Here is a 9,127-nt window from a genome sequence, read left to right on the forward strand (position 1 = left end):
AGACATTTAGTTACATTTGAATTTCAGATAAACAAAGCATAATTTAGTGTAAGTATGTCCCATGTAATATCTGGACATACTTAAACTAACAATTTGTTTGTTGGTTATCTGAAGTTCATATTTAACTGGGCATCCTGCATTTTATCTGGCAACGCTTGGTGTGTGTGGTGGGGACACTAGTCAGCCCTTGTGCACTTGAGGAAGCCTCACTGATCTGGGAATAATGGAGGGGCTGGCTGTGGGGAGGCAGGAGGTGGAGGGAAATGAAGCAGGGCTAACGTGTGTGCATGTGAGTGTGTGTGTGTGAGTGTGTGTGTGTGTGTGTGTGTGAGTGTGTGTGTGTGTGTGTGTGTGTGCTTTAAGACCCATTTATTTTCATAATTTTTCTGTTTGGTTTTGCTTTGCAAGCACAAGCTGCATTTGGCCGGTGTCAGAGGCATGATATTTGTTGGCTTGTAACATGAACTGACAAAGCTGTGTGTACCCAAAGCGATGCCATCTCATTGAAAATAAAAATTTCAATCTCCCCAAAGTGGTTGTCTAGATAACAGTGGACACAGGAATATTTGGAAACATCTGGATGATTGCTACCCTCTGCATAAAAATCCCCATGACTGACTCTGTTTTTCCATTTATATCCCAGATATTTTGAAACATGTAGACAGCCAAAGAAGCTCATCTCCAAGACAGAGTACATAATCATTGTAAGATGGGAAATTTTCAAAACTGCTTCTTGACTTTTTTTTTAAGTCTATTGATTTGTCTTTACTCCTAATCATCTCATTGATCTTTCCCACCCTACCGCCATCCAGTGCCTAGCACAGTGTCTGGCACATAGCAGATGCTGAATAAAATTTTAAAATGAATAGATGGGTGAATGAATACAATATTCTTAAGCAATTTAGCCTTTACTACAGAGATTATTACAAGCAATAAAAAATGATTTAGAAGGGAAGAGAACAAATATTTATTGAGAGTACACTATGAGATGGGAATGGGGCCAGATAACATATATTAGTGTATATGAATAGGTCTGTACTTTGTCACCTTGTGAGTAAGCATGAGTAGTCCCATTATGCAGTTGCATAAACTGTGATAGTTTGAGAAATTGTGAAGATCTACTAAGAAGCAGGGCTGGGATAGGAGCCCTGACCTGTCTGAGCTGTAGGACATCTCCACTGATTCCATGTAGCCCTCTTGGACTAATCTGCAGTACCTGTTCATGTTTTGGAAAGTCTTCCATCGCTTTGAGAATTTGGTGAAAGTCGGATTCCTTTCCCAAAGACATGACCATAGAAAAAAAAATATTCCCAATTTTCCAAACAATGGAGCTTCGTCAAGGTGCCCTGATTAAGAACCCCATGATTAGAGAGTCATATTTCTTCCTGTAGAGCCAGGGCTAAAGATCAGTCTCAGCCTTGCACTGGTGAGGCCATGCCCACTTCTCTGACGGTCCTATCCTGGAACTCTCTCCTGGAGGAGGGAGGATCAGGTATCTTCTTCTCACAGACTTGCTCAACCTTCAGAGAGCCAATCTGCTTCCTTCATTCCTGGTGGGATTGCATAGTTCTACTGGTAAATATATGCTGGTTTGATATTCAAAAAATATAGATTTTCTAATTCTTCCCTTTCCTCGTTCAGTGATTAGAAAATTAATAAACAATAGTAACCCAAATAAACTCGTGTCAGGTGCCAGGACCACAGCAGTAAACAAGACAAATATAGTCTCTGCCCGGAGCCAGAGTTACCAGGAAGCCAAATAAAGTAGCTTAAGCTGCAGGTTCCCTCAAGAGCACAGTCTCCTTTGAAGCCCCTGGAGACATATGTTTTTTTGTAAAATATGCAGAGCAGGTATTTCTGGATTGTTTTCCTTAAAGAGCCAATCCCCTCCCCCACTGAAGAAGCTCAGACACCACAAAACCTGCATCCCCCCCCCCATACCCCCCACCCCGCCAATGTTCTCTGGAAGTTAGTGAGAAAGGAGTAACAGTGAGAGAATAAATGTAAGAGGATTGTCCTGGGTTTGGGGGAAGTGCTTGGGGAGCTCCTGCAAGGGGATTTAGTCTTTAATATCTAAGCTGAGATCAGAAGGCTGAGTGTTTTGTTTGTATTTGTTTGTTAAGGAAGGAAGTGCAGTAACAGGTGAAGGGAACTGCGGGTGACAAGGCCCTGGGCTGGGAGAGGGCAGACCTGGTGTGAGGGCCTGGACGAGGTACCTCATTTGTGGTGGGTGTAGAGAGTGAGGGAGGCTGATTGATGGGAGAGAAGACTGAAGAGAAGAATGAGCAGGTTTCTTAGGGCCAGTAGGGCCTGTTAAGCATTTTGAACTTTATTCTAAGGACAGCAAGAAGCTGCTGAAGGGAAGTTAAAGGATCAGATTTGCATACTAAAAAACCACCCTGGCTGTAGGGTGGAGAATAGGTGTTTTTGTTCTGTTTTGAACCTCTATAAACATCACCTGGAACATAGCTGTGGTTTGATAAGAAAGTGAAATATTCTTTGGAGAACATAATTCTCTCAAGGGCCATGTCCCCTTGGTGTATGAGGGGACAGAGCTGCCCAGCCAGCTTCTCACACACTGGATTAGAAGTGCAGATGAAATCAGGGCAACAGTGAGCATCCTGGGACCCTGCACTGTCGGTGGTGGCAGGTGTGGGCAGTGTGAGAGCTTTTCTGGCACCTCGAATTCTTCCTCCATCACAGCTGACCTCAGGCTGGAAGCGGTGAGAATTGAGGGAGACTCTAGAGGACCCGACATTGCAAAGCAACAACCTGTGATGGGGATAAAGATCATGTCAATGTCAGCGTCAAAAATCATGCTGCCCTTTAAGAGCCCAAGTGACCTTGAATGTGGAAGGGCCAGTAAAATCTGGCTAACTCAGCAGCCCACATGCAATGGATTTCCAAACTTCACCAGACATGTTACTCTCGCCTCCTCCCAAGAGCAGCTTCCATTCCTCAGGCTGGTTTTGCCCCAGGCTTTGCTCTCTACTCTTCCCCTAGAATAATTCACAGTTTGCTACTGTCAGAAAGAAACCCTGATATTGAAACCCAGTGGTCATGGTGATTCTGTCTGTGTAACCCTGTAGCACAGGATGTGACAGAAAGATGTCTCACGGATTAGACTTGCATGAAGATCTGAAGACATTGTAGGCGACCTACGGCCCAGCCTTCCTCGACTGCACAAACTTAGTACAGCAAATCTCAGCCACCTCAGTGGCCCTGGCTAACCAAGAAGTGTGGTAATAATTCTTCATAGGGTGTACTTATTAGGTGAAAGAATTATAGAATACATTTTAGATGAAAGAGGAGTGTCTATGCTTAAAGAGTAAAGATCAGTTATCTGTAACATGAACTCATACACATTTTATTTGTGACGATGCTAATAAATAAGGAGTTAAGACATTTTCTAAATTACAATAACATTTCTTATGAAGTTCAAGATATGAGTGCAGACTTCACGTTGCCTATACTCTAATACAAAATCTTGGCAGCTAGTGCTAAAAAAGTTAAATTCGGGGAAGTCAGGAATAAAGCTTCTAACGTTCTCACTATTGATCAGCATGGAACATTTTTCTATTTGGGGAGCCTTTTGACATTTGTGTCCCTGTCAACTTTAGGGAGGAATTGAGGAAGTCAAAGGAAGAAAGAGGAGCTGACTTCGCTGTCCAAGGGGACTGAGCAAAGGTTGGGGCCAGAAATGCGTTGGATCGGGGGAGGTGGGTGTGGGAAAGATGAAGCTAACCAGCTGCTGCTGTCAGCCCTGACCTATTTCTTCCAGCCCCGAGAGCTGTCCCTGTCCCTGCTCTCAGCAACTGTGACACTGCCTTGGGGTGGCTCTGTAGCCAACCCACACTGAGTGATACCTGTCCCTGCCAGTTTCTTAAATGTCACCAGAGAAAGACAGTCCCTCCTCCCTGGAGGACACAAGCTCTACTTGTTGACAAGTGGACACTTGGTTCCATTTTCACACCTCCCAAAAACTGTCATAGATGAGCCACACTTTTGTTAACTTTTCTGATGTGAGAAGCTATAGATGGGGGTATAGAGACATGATTTTTCAATGTGATGTTCTTTCTATGTGGCAATAAAATGACTTTCCTGCCATCAGGAGAAACATGTGCATTGAATTATTTTTTTATAGCCATAAAAGGCTAACTGTACCTGATGGCTCTGTTTTCATTGATTCCATTCAGAATTACATCCATTCCGTGAAATGTTGAGGAATGGGAAAAGAGAAAGAGAACAGATACATGTTGATTGCCTGTGAGTGCTTTACATTTTAGTTGGCATGAGTTATAACTCATAAATTCCATTGTCTGAACTACATAACCTTCTACATGCTCTAAAACAGTGATGGCAAACCTTTTGAGCTCGGCGTGTCAGCATTTTGAAAAACCCTAACTTAACTCTGGTGCCGTGTCACATATAGAAATTTTTTTTATATTTGCAACCATAGTAAAACAAAGACTTATATTTTGATATTTATTTAATATATTTAAATGCCATTTAACAAAGAAAAATCAACCAAAAAATGAGTTCTCGTGTCACCTCTGACACGCGTGTCATAGGTTCACCATCACTGCTCTAAAATAACCCAGTTCCTATTTTGAGCCCCTGCCTGGTGCCAGAAACTTATTCTCAAGTAATTCAGAGTTTCTGCCCCATTTTCCTTGGAGTGATAGCTAAGGTCTTGAGGGGTTATTGCTGATATATGGCTAGCATGGGGCTGTTGGAGGGTGGGGAGGGTTTTGGGATCTAGTTCTCAGCACCATAAAGTCCAACCACACTGAGAAGCAAAACGGGAAGGATTATTGATCCACCCACCAACGAGGTTGCCCCTTGCCCCGTTCACAGGTCTCGGTCTCTTCTTGCTGCTCCTGCTCATTTTGCTCCTGAGCCACTCTGGGGTGTGAGGATCATTTTGAGGTTGTTGGAACTCCAAACTACTTATCTCATTTTGACCCCAATCCTGGGTATTTGAAATATTATTTTCCATTTATAAAGGAGGAAAATTGAGATTCAGAGAAGCTTAGACCTCACCCCAAATCTTATAACTAATGAGTGGTAGAGCCCAATCTGTGTTCCAAACCCATGTGGTTTTGTCCATCATCATGACTACCCACCCAGCTTTATTCCTCCCCCGCACCCCACCTAAGAAACCTCTTCTAATCTCCCAACAATAATGTCTGCCTCCCTAGAAATTTCACAGCCTTTGCTGACGAAACCTTTGAGGTGACATTTAAGCATCACACACTGCTTTATATGCTGGCTGTGCACACACAGAAATAGCCCTAATTAGGCTGTGGCTCCTAGAAGGCAAAGACCACTTCTTGCGTTTTTCTCTCTCTCTTTTTTTTTTTTTTTTTTGCTAATACTATACCATATACATGGCAACTGCTCACTATAGGGTTGATTATAATAAAAATAATGAGTTAATAAATAAATTAGTAAATGGATGAGTGTTTATTGCCTATAACTATTTGTTCTATTTCGGTGGTCACACTGCGATAATAATGACACATGGCCTGTAGATACCTGCTTTTGCCCTCGCCTTTTAACTCCACTGACCTTAAATCCACATGGTAACTTGGAGAGCATATGAATCCATCTGTGGTGGGACTTTATCACATTCTTCCCCTCCTGCTCTACCTATAGAATCTATTGGTCCCCCCCAATTTCTCTAGCTTTTGATTTCCCATCTAGACATAATAAACCAATATGAAATTAAACCAAAGCCTGATCATAAATTTACCAGGCATGAACTGTCTTAAATTAATATGCACAAGGCTCATTCAAGTCCTTGCAAATTTGGCAAGTGAAGATAGAAGTTTTGGTCTAGTCAATAAAGATATTGCAGCTTGGTAGTATCCCTAGATGATGCTCTTTCCTCAATTTTTAATTGCAAAAAGAAAAACAAGATTTAAGAATAAAAAGAAACAGACTCATCATGAAAGCTATATTGTTTTTGAGAATGGCACTTCTCAGAATTGTGTAGTACACAACTTGAACAAGATTGTTAGTGGCCCTGCAAAAAAGGAATAATCAGGAACTTTATTTAAAATAAATCACCATTTATCCCTGGCCATCGTGGCACAGTTGGTTGGAGCATCATCCATTACACTGGAAAGGTTGCGGGTTTGATCACCTGTCGCAGCCAGTGCAGGAGGCAACCGATTGATGTTTCTCTCACTCCGTCTATATCTTCATCTTTCTCTAAAAATCAGTAAAAAAATATCCTCAGGTGAGGATTTAAATAAATAAATAAATACATAAAATCACCGTTTAAATTATATTACTTGCTTAAAGAAAGTTTATTTAAAACCTGTATACTAATTATGTATACCTGTATATTAAAATTCAAAGTGACAGCCATATACCTGTGATCTACTTGAGCCCTGCGATTTCTCATGTTTGATGCATCTGCCTATAGAGTATCAGGTTGTGGGTTCTCTGCAAAAGCATAGCTTTCTGATTCTGAGGATAAAAATTATATAAGCATAAGAATCCAAAGGCTTCTTTTATTTCAAACAGCTTTTAACATTTTGGCAAGTTAAGCACAAATGAATCATAAATGTACAGATTAAATTTCTCTCTGAATACAAATGGGTTTAAATTGGAGGCAGAAAAAGTGGTTGGTCAAATGCATCCCTATTTTGCTGAGTCAATAACTTTAAAAAAAATAGCACAGTGTTTGAAAAATCTAAACACGTCCTAATAAAACCACTAATGTGAAAATTTCCATATTCTAGTGTTCTGTTTCCATTTCAGAGTCAAAGTGGTTTAACAAAGTATGTTTAAAAAGAAATCCTCTCCTGTTCTCTAATTAATGGTTTTTCTTACCTGGCATCCAAGACAGTTTTACTTAAATGTCTCTGCTTCATCATGTGTAGTTAAATAAAAACATAAGCTGGCTATGCCCGATTAAGACCATGACTGCTTCTGTGTGAGCTCTGTGGTTTACCTGCTTCTTGCATCCATAGCATCACAAGAACACTTATTATTTGGGTCACTGAGTGAAAACCACCAACAAGACACACTTCTGAAGGGTGAGAAAAAGAAATTGCTGCTTATCAGCTACACATTTCAGATTCTTTGATAACATGATCTGACTTGGGCTGGATGTATTGAGAAAGCACTTAAACAGATGAAAGAAAGGTAAAGTAAGTAATCCTAAGGAAAGTAAGTGACCCACCTATGTAAAAGAGAGTAACCCTTTCAGAGACAGTGAGCACTGGACCTGGGAGCAGACACAGCTCTGGGTCTACTGTGCTCTGTCACTTAGGGAAAAGGGCAGACATTCATCTTTCTAGGAGATGAGCAGAACTAAAGTTGGCATGTGGGCAAAGGAAAGAGGTGCCAGAGACAGCAAGAAATAAACATGAGGATTTGGAATGGTCGCGTATTCAGGCACTTAGCCTAGGAACAGGCAACCCAGGAAGAGCCACATGGTTGAATAGGGCGGAGAAGGAAGGTGTCCATGAATAAAAAAGATAATTAAACAAGAGACATCTTTCTCGGTAGCTACAATAATTGTTCATTGAATACAGAACACAATCTATTGTGAGAATTGCAGAGCCTGGGCTATGAAGAACCATGTGGTTAAGAGCCAGGAGGTGTGACTTTGCCTTAGTAGAGCAATAAGTTCAAAGAAACATTGAGACTAAATGCCTATCTGACAAAGAATATTGGAACAGAATCCATACTCAATGACATCAACCGTACTGCTAACTTGTGGTTTTCAGTATCACTTTGGAGACCAGCTATGTATTTTCAACCTCTGGGCTGACTTCTCTTTCCATTTCCCAAGCAGCTTTCTGCACCTCACCTTGTGGTCTTGGTTGTGTCAGTTGAGGGTGGGGTGAGTCAAAAAGAAATGAGGTAGAATTCAATCCAAACAAAACTGCAAGTAATCATCAGAATTGCAGGGTACGATTAGCGAGTGCAAAAATATTTATCATTTATTTCTGGATTCTGCATTCAGAAAGGGAACCCCCCATTAGTTTTGCCTTGCCTCCCCTTCCCCAGCAGGTTGAAGGGTGATGGAGGGGGAGAAGGTCACTATTTCTTTTTGGCCTCTGAGTAAATTGGAGCTGAAAAATGGCTAGATTGTGTTGATAGTGCTGATTTCAGAGTCATCTTGAACTTCAAGGAAAAACCTGATTCTGTGGTTTGGGTGGCCTGAAAGTCCTCTAAACTATCAACCTGTCTGCCTGTTTCAAAGGCCTTGTGACCAGAAATGTCTGTGAAAATTTAGCTTCGGCCCATGGCCTTGTTCCTTGAACTTTTACAGTCTGCAGGTAGAGTGTCCAACAGAAAGCATCAGTAGACAGCTACTAAAAAGTAAATGTTGCTATGGAATATAAAGGAAATTTTGCACAAGGCACATCCAGTTGTAATTATCATGCACCCAAACAGAAGAAAAGACAAGTCCCTTTCCTTGAGAATTTTGAACAAAGTGTGTTGAAGATTCACCTGCAGGGAAATGTCCACCATGCCCATGTAGCCATGTGGAGGCTCATGAGGTGATTTCTGTTTAGATATTTGAATAAAACTCAAGAGAAACAGTTTGGACTAATCAACAAAACATTAGTTATATATGGAGCCACATGGTTTTAAATGATTTAAATCCCAGCTTTGTTATTCACTAACTCTAAGACATGGAACACGTTACTTTAAAACTCCTTGGGTCTCAGCCCTTAATCTGTAAAACGAAGACCATAGCAATCGTTGAAGGCAAGTTTCAAAAGAGATTATGCAAGTAGGTCACCAGGCCCCTATGGGAAACTCAGCAAAGGTTGGTTTCCTTTCCTTCCTCTCCTCCAAGGTCCTCACTTGCAGAAAATAATTTCTTGATCAGTGTTTATCAAAAGGCTCAAAAATTCACCCAAACTTCAGGGGTATAAAGGGACTCCACCAAATAACTCTTTAACAAGCTGTTCCATTTCTTTTAAACAGAATGAGGGGTTAGCAACAGAAAAGTTACAGAGCACAGTGTTTTTCGAACAATAGTTTTAAAGTGGCTAGGAGGTCAAGTCACAAATAATCTAAGGTCTCTTCCAGCTCTAAAATTCTATGGTTCTATGAAATTGTGGCAGTAGCTGCGAACCAAGCCTGACCTTTACAA

Source organism: Myotis lucifugus, unplaced genomic scaffold (genome assembly GCF_000147115.1).
Source record: "Myotis lucifugus unplaced genomic scaffold, Myoluc2.0 scaffold_170, whole genome shotgun sequence".
Taxonomy (NCBI): domain Eukaryota; kingdom Metazoa; phylum Chordata; class Mammalia; order Chiroptera; family Vespertilionidae; genus Myotis; species Myotis lucifugus.